Raw genomic sequence first — 13,740 nt, forward strand, 5'->3', positions numbered from 1 at the left:
AAGCACATAAACTGGACGAAGGCAACGTCAACGAGGGAAGGAATCAAAATCCAGCCGGAAACGGTACAGGATTACCGGGCAATGTACCGGTTCCTGAAGGAAGAAGGCCAGGAATTCCACACTCACCAACTCAGGGAAGAAAGGCGACTGAAGGTGGTGATCAAAGGAGTCCCGCAAGAAGTCACAGAGGAAGAAATCAAAGAAGAATTGCATCAAGAAGGATATCCGGCGGAAATGGTCCGTCGGATGAAAAATCGAGAAGGGAAACCACGACAGTGTGTCATCGTGGAGATTGGTAAGGATTACAAGTCGATATATAATAAAAGGAACATTTTAGGTCTGTGCGTCACCGTCGAGGCGCTGAGGGCGCGCACGGAGGCACTGCAGTGCCACCGGTGCCAATTGTTCGGGCACGTGCAGCGGAACTGCTTTGCAGAATACCGCTGCATGAAGTGCGCCGGCAATCACAGCACACACGAGTGCACGAAGCAAAGGACAACGGCCGCGAAGTGCGCCAACTGCGGGGGAGAGCACATCTCCGCCTGGAGAAGGTGTCCCGAGCGGCCAGGAATGGAGAAGTCAAGGGAACCGAAGAAGTGGGCCGAAATCCCGAAGAAGCCGCAACCAACACTCAAGGAAATTCAGCAGGAGGAAAGGAAGAAAAAAGAAGAGGAGAAACCACACTCCTCCAAAAAATCGGAATCAAAGTCCGCCCCAAAAACGGACACAGGTAAGTTAGCTGAAGAACTGTCATCTCTATTGATTCAATTTCAGGCTAAAAATCCAACGATGAGGAAATCCTCCAATTCCACAAAACCATCGGTCGCATCATCAGGATGACCGCGAATTAAGAAGAACACTTTGAGTGGGAGTAAGAAAAAAGAAAAAATGAAGAAACAACTGGCGGACGGTTTGAAAATCGCCGCCTGGAACGCAGATGGGATCAAGAATAAGAAGCAAGAGCTGGAGCTCTTCCTCAAGGAGAAGGAAATAGATGTGGCCCTCTTAAATGAGACCCATCTATCAGGTAAGGACAGTTTAAAATTTCAACATTTTTATTGTTTTAGAAAAGACAGAGAAAACAGACAAGGAGGGGGTGTGGCCATTCTCATCAGGAAGAACATCCAGCACCACCCACTCAACAACACAGCCGCCAATGAAAACGTGGAACAAACCGGAATCGTGGTCTCCACGAAGAGCGGTAAACTCGCGTTGTTCGCGGTTTACTCGCCGCCAGGAGCACCAATCGACGAAGAGGAACTCGACGAAATCTTCAAAAGGAGGGAACCGACGATCGCAATGGGCGACTTCAACGCCAAACACATCGTCTGGAACAGCAAAATCACCAACACGCAAGGAAGAAAACTTTTAAGGTACGTAGAAAATCGAACACTCACCGTTATTTCCACAGATGAGCCGACAAGATACCCGCCTGGAAACTGTGGACAGCCGGACATCCTGGACATCGGAATCATCAAGGACATCAACAAAAGGTTCAAGCTGGAAGTGGAAGACGAGCTCAGTTCCGATCACAACCCGATCGTGCTGACGCTGGACGGAAGCCGAAAGCGAGAACCAAGGATCATCGAGAAGGTCAACTGGAACAAGTACGAAGAAAACTTCACCATCGAAGAAATCGACATCAACAACGGAGAAGAACTAGAAGAAGCAACGAAGAAACTTGAAGGAGCCATTCAATCAGCGATGGAAAAATCCAAAACGAGTAAGATTCAATATGAAATACCAGAGAAAGTTCGCGACGAGATCAAAGAGATCGTCAAGAAAAAAAGAAAAGCTAAAAAAGTGTTTCAGAGAACCCTCGCACCACAGGACAAGAGCGAACTCAACAGATGGAACCACGAACTCAGCCGGATTCTCAGGGAAGAAGAAAACCGGAAGTGGGAAAGAAAAATGGAAGAACTCAACGAAGAAGATCATCCACCATGGAGAATGGCAAGAGCACTGAGGAAGAAAAGAGAAGAAATCCCCCCCCTCGAAACGGAAACCGGAACGGCGTACGAAGACAGGGAGAAGGCAGAAGTTTTCGCGGAGAAGATGGAAGAACAATTCACCAACAACCCCTCACAGGACAGGAACTTCGAGATGGAAACCGACCAGAACGTCCAGCATCACCTCCAGGTACCAGAAGGGTACAGGATGGATGAAGCAACCGAAGAAGAAATCGAAAGAATCATCAAGGACCTCAACCCGAAGAAAGCTCCGGGAAAGGACGGAATCACCAACACGGCAATCCAAAAATTGCCACAGGTAGGTAAACAAGCACTACTGAAAATAACCAATGCAATTTTAGGTCTCCGGAAGTTCCCGGAAGCATGGAAGGAAGCAAGAATCATCATGATCCACAAACCAGGAAAGAAGAAGAAGGACCCCGCCAGCTACCGACCCATCAGTCTGCTCTCCAGTCTGAGCAAGGTAGCCGAACGAGTCATCCAAAGAAGAATTCTCGAAGTAATTGAAGAAAGAAAAATCATCCCGGAAGAACAACACGGATTCAGAAGAAGACACGGAACCATCCACCAAACAACAAGGATCACAGACTTCATCATCCAAGGATTCAACGTCTCAAAAGTGACAACAGGAGTCTTTTTGGACATCGAAAAGGCCTTCGACAGAGTCTGGCACCAAGGACTCGTCCGGAAACTTATCGATTTCCGGATCCCGTTGGCCTACGGTAAGTTAATCCACTCGTACCTTACTAATCGCTGTTTTCAGGTCAAAGTCAACGAAGAGGAATCCACCAAGAAGTGGAGCAAAGCAGGAGTCCCTCAGGGTTCTGTCCTAGGGCCGCTCCTGTATTTGCTCTACACCGCGGACGTTCCAACGACGGATGACACCGTCATCGCTACGTTCGCGGACGACACGGCCATCCTGGCCCAAGGAAGACACACCGCAGGACTCGCCAAGAAGATCAACACCCACCTGGAGGAAATCGAAAAATGGACAGAAAAATGGAAGATCAAAGTCAACGGGAAGAAGAGCAACGGAATCATCTTCACGAAGAGACCAAAGAAGCACAAACCAATAAGAAGCATCAAGTTCAGCGAAGAAGACATCCCATGGAAGACGGAAGTCAAGTACCTTGGAATCACCATGGACCAAAAACTTGACTTCCAGAAGCACATCAACGAAGCGGAAATCAAGGCGAAAAGGATCAACCAGGAACTCTACCCACTCCTCAACCGGAGGAGTAAGGTAAGTATTGAAAACAAAATACGTATTTACACTTCTGTTATTAGGCCCACCATGACGTACGGAGCACCAACCTGGAACCAAGCAGACGAAAGAAGAAAGAAGAAACTCCAAATCGTGCAGAACAGGACCCTGAGGAACGCCATCGACGCCCCATGGTTCATGACCAACGAACAAATCCACAACGACCTGAAGATTCCACCCATTGAAGATGTCATCCAGAAGATCGCCAGGAGGCACTTCGAGAAGGCAGCAGAACATGACAACCCAACAATTCGGAAGCAAACAGAGGAAACCACCACGAGAAGATTCAAGAGGCCAAGACTCGCAATGGAAGAAGAATAGAAGAAAGAAGAAGAAGAAGAAGAAAAGGTCCCACACTGGAAACACAAGACCCACCGAAGAAGAAAGAAGAAAAACCACCGAAACAATAGGCCACCGAAGAAAACAAGAAGAAAGAAGAAAACCACCGAAGAAAAGGATCCATGACTGTGGAAGAACACGAAGATCGTGAGACCACGAAAAAGTAACCACAGACCAAATGATGATGTGCGGCGTTTTAGATCGAGTATACTCGTCGTAACGTGCACGTCGTGTCTGTCTCGTTTTCTGTTTTTAAACGTTTTTTTAACTCGACGACTAGAAGAGAATGCCACCCAAGACCAGCGGTAAGGCGGCCAAGAAGGCCGGAAAAGCTCAAAAGAACATCTCGAAGAGCGACAAGAAAAAGAAGCGCAGGAGGAAGGAGAGTTACGCCATCTACATTTACAAGGTGTTGAAGCAGGTCCATCCCGATACCGTGGTATCTCCAGCAAGGCTATGTCTATCATGAACAGTTTCGTGAACGACATCTTCGAACGTATAGCTGCTGAAGCCAGTCGCCTCGCTCATTACAACAAACGTTCGACCATAACCAGCAGGGAGATCCAGACGGCGGTGCGTCTTCTTTTGCCCGGTGAATTGGCGAAGCACGCCGTTTCTGAAGGAACCAAGGCCGTCACCAAATACACCAGTTCAAAATAAATCCTCCTCGAGCAGCTTGGAAGTTGGTTGGAAAAAAAAGAAAAAAAATCGGTTCTTTTCAGAACCACAAATTCAACTCGAACGAATTAAAAATTTTCGTCTTCATACTATATAAGTTCCTGAGAGAAAATATAAATAGTGAAAAATATATTTAAAAAAAGTTTGACATCAGAAATGTTAATAAAAAAAGAAAAGAGTAGAGACAACGGCACGCGGTGTTCCCAAGCGGTCACCCATCCAAGTACTGACCGCGCCCGACGTTGCTTGACTTCGGTGATCGGACGAGAACCGGTAGTTTTCAACGTGGTATGGTCGTTGCCTGGTAAAATTTTCCAAGATGGTACGTTGACGATTTTTTGTGATTGTTCGATCGTTTGGATGTGACATTTTTCGATGGTACACATGTCAGAAAATGTACAAGATTTAAAAGAAGAAAAAAAAAAAATTTTTTTTTGCGAGTCGTTTTTTAGTTTTTTTTTTGCGACAAAATGACGAAAAAAAAAAACTCGTATGAGGCGTTAAATTAAATTGTTCGTTTGACGATCTCAACGAGTCACTTGCGATTAACGTAATTTAAAATTTGAGAACTTACTTACTCACTTGCTTGCTTAGATGGAAATAGCACCCACTTGAAGTAAACGCCGACACGGACCGGAGATGAATAAACTCCGAACGGACGGGGTTAATTCATGAACTGACCGTAGTACGGTCGAAGGTTCGCCGCCGCCGCTACCTGCTTTCTTTCTTAGAACTGATAACAGAGTTGGTTTCTTTGTCTGTTCATTCATCGAAATTCCCACCACTCTGGCCGGGCCGGGCGGGGTGGGTGTGTGTTGTTTCATGATTTGTTCTCTTCTCGATTTATTCTTTTTCCGACGTCGTTCGATTCATAGAGATGTTTTCGTCGAAAGTGTGGTCGCGTTTACATTGCATTAAAATTTAATTTGTTCCAGTGCGACGATGAAACAAGAAAAAAGTTTCAAGTAAGTACGCACGCACGCACACCTACATATTTCATTTTTTAAATCTTTCGACGTTCGTAGTTTCTGCTCGAAATGTCGACTAATAGTAGGGAATGTTTTGTTGATTTGTTTGTTTTTCGTTTTTGAGAAGAACAAATGAAAATTTCGTTGGATTTCTGTCGACCGACGACCGACTGAAAATCCGCCGACATCGACGTAGTTTTATTTAGAGTGTCTGAAAAATGCAAACAATGCAAGATTTCCGTATTTTTGTTGGTTTGTGGTGTTTGGGGAGTTTTTTTTATGATTATAAAATGGTTTCGTCGAGAAAAATTGCTTCTTTCGCAATGAATTGGCAAGAAAAATTAAAAAACTCGTCCGTTCCCGTCGCTGGATGTTCGACGGTGGTCCGTCTGATTTTCCCTTTATTTTCGTAAAATTGACGAGAATTTCGCCGTCAAAACTGTTTTCGGTGATGTTTCGATGATGGGATTTCGTCGTGTGAGGTAATTTTTGAGGAAAAAATGTCGATTTTGCGAAAAAAGTCGTTCGAAAAGTCCGTTCGTCGTACAAATTCGTTTCTCATGGTCGAGTCCGAAATTGACATCGTTTTTTTTCCGACCTGTTCGTCAAGATCGTTTTCAAAAATCAACTCCTACGAAAGGCGAAGGTTTTATCTTCGTTCTTGAAAAAATTCGACCTTCTCGGACGTCATCTTCGACCGTTTGTGAATTTTTTTCCTACACTCTGCAGGTTCGTCGGTCGTCGCTCCGATCCGTGCTGCGTCTCTTTGCGAGGCGATTTTCGAAAAGATCGCACGTACTTTTCGACCGATTCGTTCGTGAAACTTGTAGAGGATGCTTCCAAGTTTGTCTGGTCGAAAGCGGAACTTTCCTGTTATTCGTGGAAAACGCGTAACGTCGGCGTCGAACTTGGATGTCATCTCCTTGTTTCGGAGGGTCTTTGTTCGAGTCGACGTTCGATCGGTCCTTGTTCGCTTTTGGAGGTCGGCTGGTCGTCCGGGAAAACTTGAGGTTATTCAGGAGGCCATCGCCGACCGAATCGCTCATGTTCCCGCACCCGGAGGCGGTGATCTTCGCGTAAAGAGAACGATGCCATCACGCGAAAGCTGTATTCGAGGCCCACTGAATTTTCTAACTCGACGAGAAGGCTCTCGTTTAGTCCGCGGTCCGCGCGTTTTCGAACGCGCCAACACTTTGACTTTGGCGCCCAATTCGTTCTGTAAAGTTCATTCGTTCTTTCACCGAAGAATAAGCCTACCTATAATAAAAAGAAAAAAACGCGCGCGCGATAGACGAAAATATGGCCGACGTAGAAAATCAAGCAGCTTCGACGGTCGCCGGTGCCACTTCCGGCTCCTCACCGGTGAAGAAGGAGAAGAAGCCCAAAAATCCGAGAAGCAAACCTTCTCATCCGCCCACTTCGGAGATGGTCACCAACGCCATCAAAGGCTTGAAGGAACGCGGCGGTTCTTCGTTGCAGGCGATCAAGAAATATTCGCGGCCAACTACAAAGTCGACGCGGAAAAATTTGCGCCTTTCATCAAGAAGTACCTTAAGGGCGCCGTCGCATCCGGTTCGTTGGTCCAAACCAAAGGAAAAGGAGCTTCCGGTTCGTTCAAGTTGGCTTCTGCCGTCACCGGTGCAGCTAAGGCTCCGTCCGCCACGAAAAAGAGATCTGCCGCTGCGACCGCGTCGTCATCGGCGAAATCCAAGAAGACGGGCGTTGCTAAACGTTCCGTCGCGTCAGCGCCGACGTCCGCCGAAAAAGGATCCGCCTCAAAAGCCGGTAAGAAGGCCGCCCCCGCCGCTTCGGCCAAGTCTAAGAAAACTGCCGCCGAAAAGAAGAGCGTCGCCGTATCGAAGGCTAGAAAGGCTGCGTCCGCTCCGAAAAGAAAGCCAGCGCCGCCTCCAGATCGCCCGTCAAACCCAAGACGCCATCGAAAGCGAAGAAATCCAACAAGGCCGGTCCAACCAAGAAACCGAAAGCGCCGAAACCGAAAACGGCCAAAGCCGTCACCGTCAAAGCGAAAAAACCGCTTCACCCAAGAGAAAGAAGTGAAAAGTCGACGACGATGATTTAATTTTTTCAACGACGACGACGTCCTGGTGGTTTCGGGAACGTGCTCCGATCGTATATATCGACGTAGGGGCACCATCGATACAAATAAATGGCCCTTTTCAGGGCCACAATTATTTTCAAGAAACGAACGAAAGATTCGCTTGGACAATGCACATTCTGTTGAGGAGATACATACTTTCATTTGATTTTCTTGTCTATTCATTTGACTGTCGAAACAGTGTATTACAAAGAATGATAAACTTTATTATATAATAATGTTTCAAATAGTCCTCAGTTAAAAGAAAATTTAATGTGAAAGAAAAAAGCAAAAGTTTATCGTTTTATGTAAGTACGAATTTTGTGAATAAATCACATAACCTAACTTTTTTTTTTTTTTTTTTTTTTTTTTCAATCTCAAAAAGTTGCATGCGCGAACGATAAATTTTCAATTCGTTGGAAAATAATTGTGGTTCTGAAAAGAACCGATTTTTTTTTTCTTCTTTTAACACCTTCGAAGATGAAGAATTTGTTAATTCTAGATGGTCGGATCGGATGGATGGATGGATGGATGGAGGAAATTTAAGCCCTCTCGCCACGGAATGCGTCTCGCCAATTGGATGTCTTTCGGCATGATGGTGACACGTTTGGCGTGGATGGCGCACAAGTTGGTGTCTTCGAAGAGGCCGACGAGATAAGCCTCGCTGGCTTCTTGAAGTGCCATCACGGCCGAACTTTGGAAACGGAGATCGGTCTTGAAATCTTGGGCGATCTCTCGGACGAGACGTTGGAAAGGCAGCTTGCGGATCAAAAGTTCAGTGCTCTTTTGATAACGACGAATCTCACGAAGGGCGACCGTACCGGGCCTGTAACGGTGAGGTTTCTTGACACCTCCGGTGGCGGGAGCGCTTTTTCTGGCCGCCTTCGTGGCCAACTGTTTTCTAGGTGCCTTGCCACCGGTAGATTTACGAGCCGTCTGTTTAGTTCTCGCCATCTCGGATATCGGATGAATCAAATGAAAAGAATTAACGTAGGTAGTGGCTTGCTTGCTTGCTTCGACCGAACGACCGACCGTACGTACGAACGTTCGAAAGTCAACTGAAAATTTTCGTCGCGCCAACGGCCGTTTTATAAACTCGATGAGTCATACGGCGACGCCATTGGTGGATTCGTTTTTAACGCGAGGTGGAGCTGCCGTAACTTATAAATAGTCCCGCGGAATGAAATTTTGACGTTAGTTCCATAACGAACTTGGTCGAAGCTACGTCGTTTTGTACGAAGAATTTCCTAATTTTATCAAGATGACCGGTCGTGGTAAAGGTGGCAAAGGATTGGGAAAAGGTGGCGCCAAACGTCATCGCAAAGTTCTACGCGATAACATCCAAGGTATAACGAAACCGGCGATCAGAAGATTGGCTCGTCGTGGTGGTGTGAAACGTATTTCCGGTCTCATCTACGAAGAAACCAGAGGTGTGTTGAAGGTCTTCCTCGAGAACGTCATCCGTGACGCCGTAACTTACACCGAACACGCAAAACGTAAGACCGTCACCGCCATGGACGTCGTCTACGCCCTGAAACGTCAAGGTCGTACCCTTTACGGTTTCGGCGGTTAATTTTATCATTTTATGACGTGTATCCGCATCCTCAGAGGAATAACAACAAACCCCCCGCAGGCAAGCAAACAAACAAACAAAAAAAAAACGGTTCTTTTCAGAACCACAAAATAAATCAAACGAATTAAATATGTTGCTCAATTGTGTGTTTGTCTTCAAATCGAAATGAAAATCGTACGGAGTGAGTGATCATTTTAATTTGTGATCCAGGCGGCGACTTTGACAATTTTGACAGCAGTTTTAGGTTAGAATGACCATCGTTAAAAGAACGTTTTTGCCACGAAGAGTATATTTGAGGTTATGTCCAATATGGGGTAGAGTTACTCTCCTCAGACGTGACTTGAAACAAAATCTCATAGCAAATAAAACGATTGATTGTAGTATTACGGCTCACCGCTGACGACTGCTGCTGCAAGAAATTATCGAGACGGAGAGCACGTATAGGCGACCGGTGTGTGTGTGTATGTTCTTAACAGATTAATGTGCGAAATGTGAAGAAATTTACGACGAATCGGAATGTTTCTTGAATTAGATAATCAATAAATTATTATAGATAGAGTTGTCGAGTTCGTGCTTTAGTCGGGCATTGAATTTTTCTAAAAATTACGATGAAAAGTCGTAAAAATCATCTTTCTTGGTTGAATGTAATCGAAAATCTTCCGTTCAGTCTACGCTCGTATAATGAATTAATTGATCGGTTTAACTTTAAAATATCTAAAAGACTTTTTAACATGATTCTCATAGGTTGTTGTATTTTGGCGAAAAAATCAATTCGTTCGAGTTGAATTTTTGGCCCTGAGAAGGGCCGATGTGAAGATGGTTTTTATAAAAGTTTTTGTTTTTCGTTCGAGATGACGGCGGCGAAGAATTAAATTTAAGGCTTCTTTTCGGTCTTCTTGGGCAACAACACCGCCTGGATGTTGGGCAAGACACCGCCTTGGGCGATGGTAACGCCGGAAAGGAGCTTGTTTAACTCCTCGTCGTTCCTTATAGCCAATTGAAGATGTCTCGGAATGATACGGGTTTTCTTGTTATCTCTGGCGGCGTTTCCTGCCAATTCGAGAACTTCGGCGGCTAGATATTCCATTACGGCCGCCAAATAAACGGGAGCACCTGCACCCACTCTTTCGGCGTAGTTTCCTTTACGCAGAAGACGATGAATTCTGCCGACGGGAAACTGAAGTCCGGCACGACTGGAACGAGACTTCGCCTTTCCCTTCACTTTACCTCCTTTTCCTCTTCCGGACATGTTGTTATACGATATAAACAGCAAAACACCTACTGCGACTGACACGAAGCGCACTGACAAACGTACGGCTTGAAATAAATGCCGAACGCGGCGAAGGCTAGAAATTTATATGGTCGGTACAGCGCCATCTCGTTAGGGCAATGGTCGAACGACGAACTAAGGCGGAGCGCCTGTTTGTCGCTCGCTCGTTATAAATAGAGGGATTTTAGGTGTGCGGCGTTTTAGATCGAGTATACTCGTCGTAACGTGCACGTCGTGTCTGTCTCGTTTTCTGTTTTTAAACGTTTTTTTAACTCGACGACTAGAAGAGAATGCCACCCAAGACCAGCGGTAAGGCGGCCAAGAAGGCCGGAAAAGCTCAAAAGAACATCTCGAAGAGCGACAAGAAAAAGAAGCGCAGGAGGAAGGAGAGTTACGCCATCTACATTTACAAGGTGTTGAAGCAGGTCCATCCCGATACCGGTATCTCCAGCAAGGCTATGTCTATCATGAACAGTTTCGTGAACGACATCTTCGAACGTATAGCTGCTGAAGCCAGTCGCCTCGCTCATTACAACAAACGTTCGACCATAACCAGCAGGGAGATCCAGACGGCGGTGCGTCTTCTTTTGCCCGGTGAATTGGCGAAGCACGCCGTTTCTGAAGGAACCAAGGCCGTCACCAAATACACCAGTTCAAAATAAATCCTCCTCGAGCAGCTTGGAAGTTGGTTGGAAAAAAAAGAAAAAAAATCGGTTCTTTTCAGAACCACAAATTCAACTCGAACGAATTAAAAATTTTCGTCTTCATACTATATAAGTTCCTGAGAGAAAATATAAATAGTGAAAAATATATTTAAAAAAAGTTTGACATCAGAAATGTTAATAAAAAAAGAAAAGAGTAGAGACAACGGCACGCGGTGTTCCCAAGCGGTCACCCATCCAAGTACTGACCGCGCCCGACGTTGCTTGACTTCGGTGATCGGACGAGAACCGGTAGTTTTCAACGTGGTATGGTCGTTGCCTGGTAAAATTTTCCAAGATGGTACGTTGACGATTTTTTGTGATTGTTCGATCGTTTGGATGTGACATTTTTCGATGGTACACATGTCAGAAAATGTACAAGATTTAAAAGAAGAAAAAAAAAAAATTTTTTTTTGCGAGTCGTTTTTTAGTTTTTTTTTTGCGACAAAATGACGAAAAAAAAAAACTCGTATGAGGCGTTAAATTAAATTGTTCGTTTGACGATCTCAACGAGTCACTTGCGATTAACGTAATTTAAAATTTGAGAACTTACTTACTCACTTGCTTGCTTAGATGGAAATAGCACCCACTTGAAGTAAACGCCGACACGGACCGGAGATGAATAAACTCCGAACGGACGGGGTTAATTCATGAACTGACCGTAGTACGGTCGAAGGTTCGCCGCCGCCGCTACCTGCTTTCTTTCTTAGAACTGATAACAGAGTTGGTTTCTTTGTCTGTTCATTCATCGAAATTCCCACCACTCTGGCCGGGCCGGGCGGGGTGGGTGTGTGTTGTTTCATGATTTGTTCTCTTCTCGATTTATTCTTTTTCCGACGTCGTTCGATTCATAGAGATGTTTTCGTCGAAAGTGTGGTCGCGTTTACATTGCATTAAAATTTAATTTGTTCCAGTGCGACGATGAAACAAGAAAAAAGTTTCAAGTAAGTACGCACGCACGCACACCTACATATTTCATTTTTTAAATCTTTCGACGTTCGTAGTTTCTGCTCGAAATGTCGACTAATAGTAGGGAATGTTTTGTTGATTTGTTTGTTTTTCGTTTTTGAGAAGAACAAATGAAAATTTCGTTGGATTTCTGTCGACCGACGACCGACTGAAAATCCGCCGACATCGACGTAGTTTTATTTAGAGTGTCTGAAAAATGCAAACAATGCAAGATTTCCGTATTTTTGTTGGTTTGTGGTGTTTGGGGAGTTTTTTTTATGATTATAAAATGGTTTCGTCGAGAAAAATTGCTTCTTTCGCAATGAATTGGCAAGAAAAATTAAAAAACTCGTCCGTTCCCGTCGCTGGATGTTCGACGGTGGTCCGTCTGATTTTCCCTTTATTTTCGTAAAATTGACGAGAATTTCGCCGTCAAAACTGTTTTCGGTGATGTTTCGATGATGGGATTTCGTCGTGTGAGGTAATTTTTGAGGAAAAAATGTCGATTTTGCGAAAAAAGTCGTTCGAAAAGTCCGTTCGTCGTACAAATTCGTTTCTCATGGTCGAGTCCGAAATTGACATCGTTTTTTTTCCGACCTGTTCGTCAAGATCGTTTTCAAAAATCAACTCCTACGAAAGGCGAAGGTTTTATCTTCGTTCTTGAAAAAATTCGACCTTCTCGGACGTCATCTTCGACCGTTTGTGAATTTTTTTCCTACACTCTGCAGGTTCGTCGGTCGTCGCTCCGATCCGTGCTGCGTCTCTTTGCGAGGCGATTTTCGAAAAGATCGCACGTACTTTTCGACCGATTCGTTCGTGAAACTTGTAGAGGATGCTTCCAAGTTTGTCTGGTCGAAAGCGGAACTTTCCTGTTATTCGTGGAAAACGCGTAACGTCGGCGTCGAACTTGGATGTCATCTCCTTGTTTCGGAGGGTCTTTGTTCGAGTCGACGTTCGATCGGTCCTTGTTCGCTTTTGGAGGTCGGCTGGTCGTCCGGGAAAACTTGAGGTTATTCAGGAGGCCATCGCCGACCGAATCGCTCATGTTCCCGCACCCGGAGGCGGTGATCTTCGCGTAAAGAGAACGATGCCATCACGCGAAAGCTGTATTCGAGGCCCACTGAATTTTCTAACTCGACGAGAAGGCTCTCGTTTAGTCCGCGGTCCGCGCGTTTTCGAACGCGCCAACACTTTGACTTTGGCGCCCAATTCGTTCTGTAAAGTTCATTCGTTCTTTCACCGAAGAATAAGCCTACCTATAATAAAAAGAAAAAAACGCGCGCGCGATAGACGAAAATATGGCCGACGTAGAAAATCAAGCAGCTTCGACGGTCGCCGGTGCCACTTCCGGCTCCTCACCGGTGAAGAAGGAGAAGAAGCCCAAAAATCCGAGAAGCAAACCTTCTCATCCGCCCACTTCGGAGATGGTCACCAACGCCATCAAAGGCTTGAAGGAACGCGGCGGTTCTTCGTTGCAGGCGATCAAGAAATATGTCGCGGCCAACTACAAAGTCGACGCGGAAAAATTTGCGCCTTTCATCAAGAAGTACCTTAAGGGCGCCGTCGCATCCGGTTCGTTGGTCCAAACCAAAGGAAAAGGAGCTTCCGGTTCGTTCAAGTTGGCTTCTGCCGTCACCGGTGCAGCTAAGGCTCCGTCCGCCACGAAAAAGAGATCTGCCGCTGCGACCGCGTCGTCATCGGCGAAATCCAAGAAGACGGGCGTTGCTAAACGTTCCGTCGCGTCAGCGCCGACGTCCGCCGAAAAAGGATCCGCCTCAAAAGCCGGTAAGAAGGCCGCCCCCGCCGCTTCGGCCAAGTCTAAGAAAACTGCCGCCGAAAAGAAGAGCGTCGCCGTATCGAAGGCTAGAAAGGCTGCGTCCGCTCCCGAAAAGAAAGCCAGCGCCGCCTCCAGATCGCCCGTCAAACCCAAGACG

At 45.8% G+C, this 13,740-nt stretch overlaps 2 non-coding genes across 2 annotated transcripts; both read right to left on the reverse strand.

Moving 5' to 3' along the window:
* Nucleotides 1-4,433: 4,433 nt before the first annotated feature.
* LOC148165770 (5S ribosomal RNA) lies at nt 4,434-4,553 on the reverse strand. The gene has a single exon (XR_015771187.1). It is a non-coding gene; the product is annotated as a 5S ribosomal RNA (ribosomal RNA).
* Nucleotides 4,554-11,019: 6,466 nt separating this feature from the next.
* Nucleotides 11,020-11,139, reverse strand: LOC148165771 (5S ribosomal RNA). Its single transcript, XR_015771190.1, has one exon. It is a non-coding gene; the product is annotated as a 5S ribosomal RNA (ribosomal RNA).
* Between the last annotated feature and the right edge of the window lie 2,601 nt (nt 11,140-13,740).

Source organism: Gnatocerus cornutus, unplaced genomic scaffold, assembly GCF_029298725.1.
Source record: "Gnatocerus cornutus isolate USDA-ARS CGAHR unplaced genomic scaffold, icGnaCorn1.1 ctg00000217.1, whole genome shotgun sequence".
In the NCBI taxonomy this organism is placed as follows: domain Eukaryota; kingdom Metazoa; phylum Arthropoda; class Insecta; order Coleoptera; family Tenebrionidae; genus Gnatocerus; species Gnatocerus cornutus.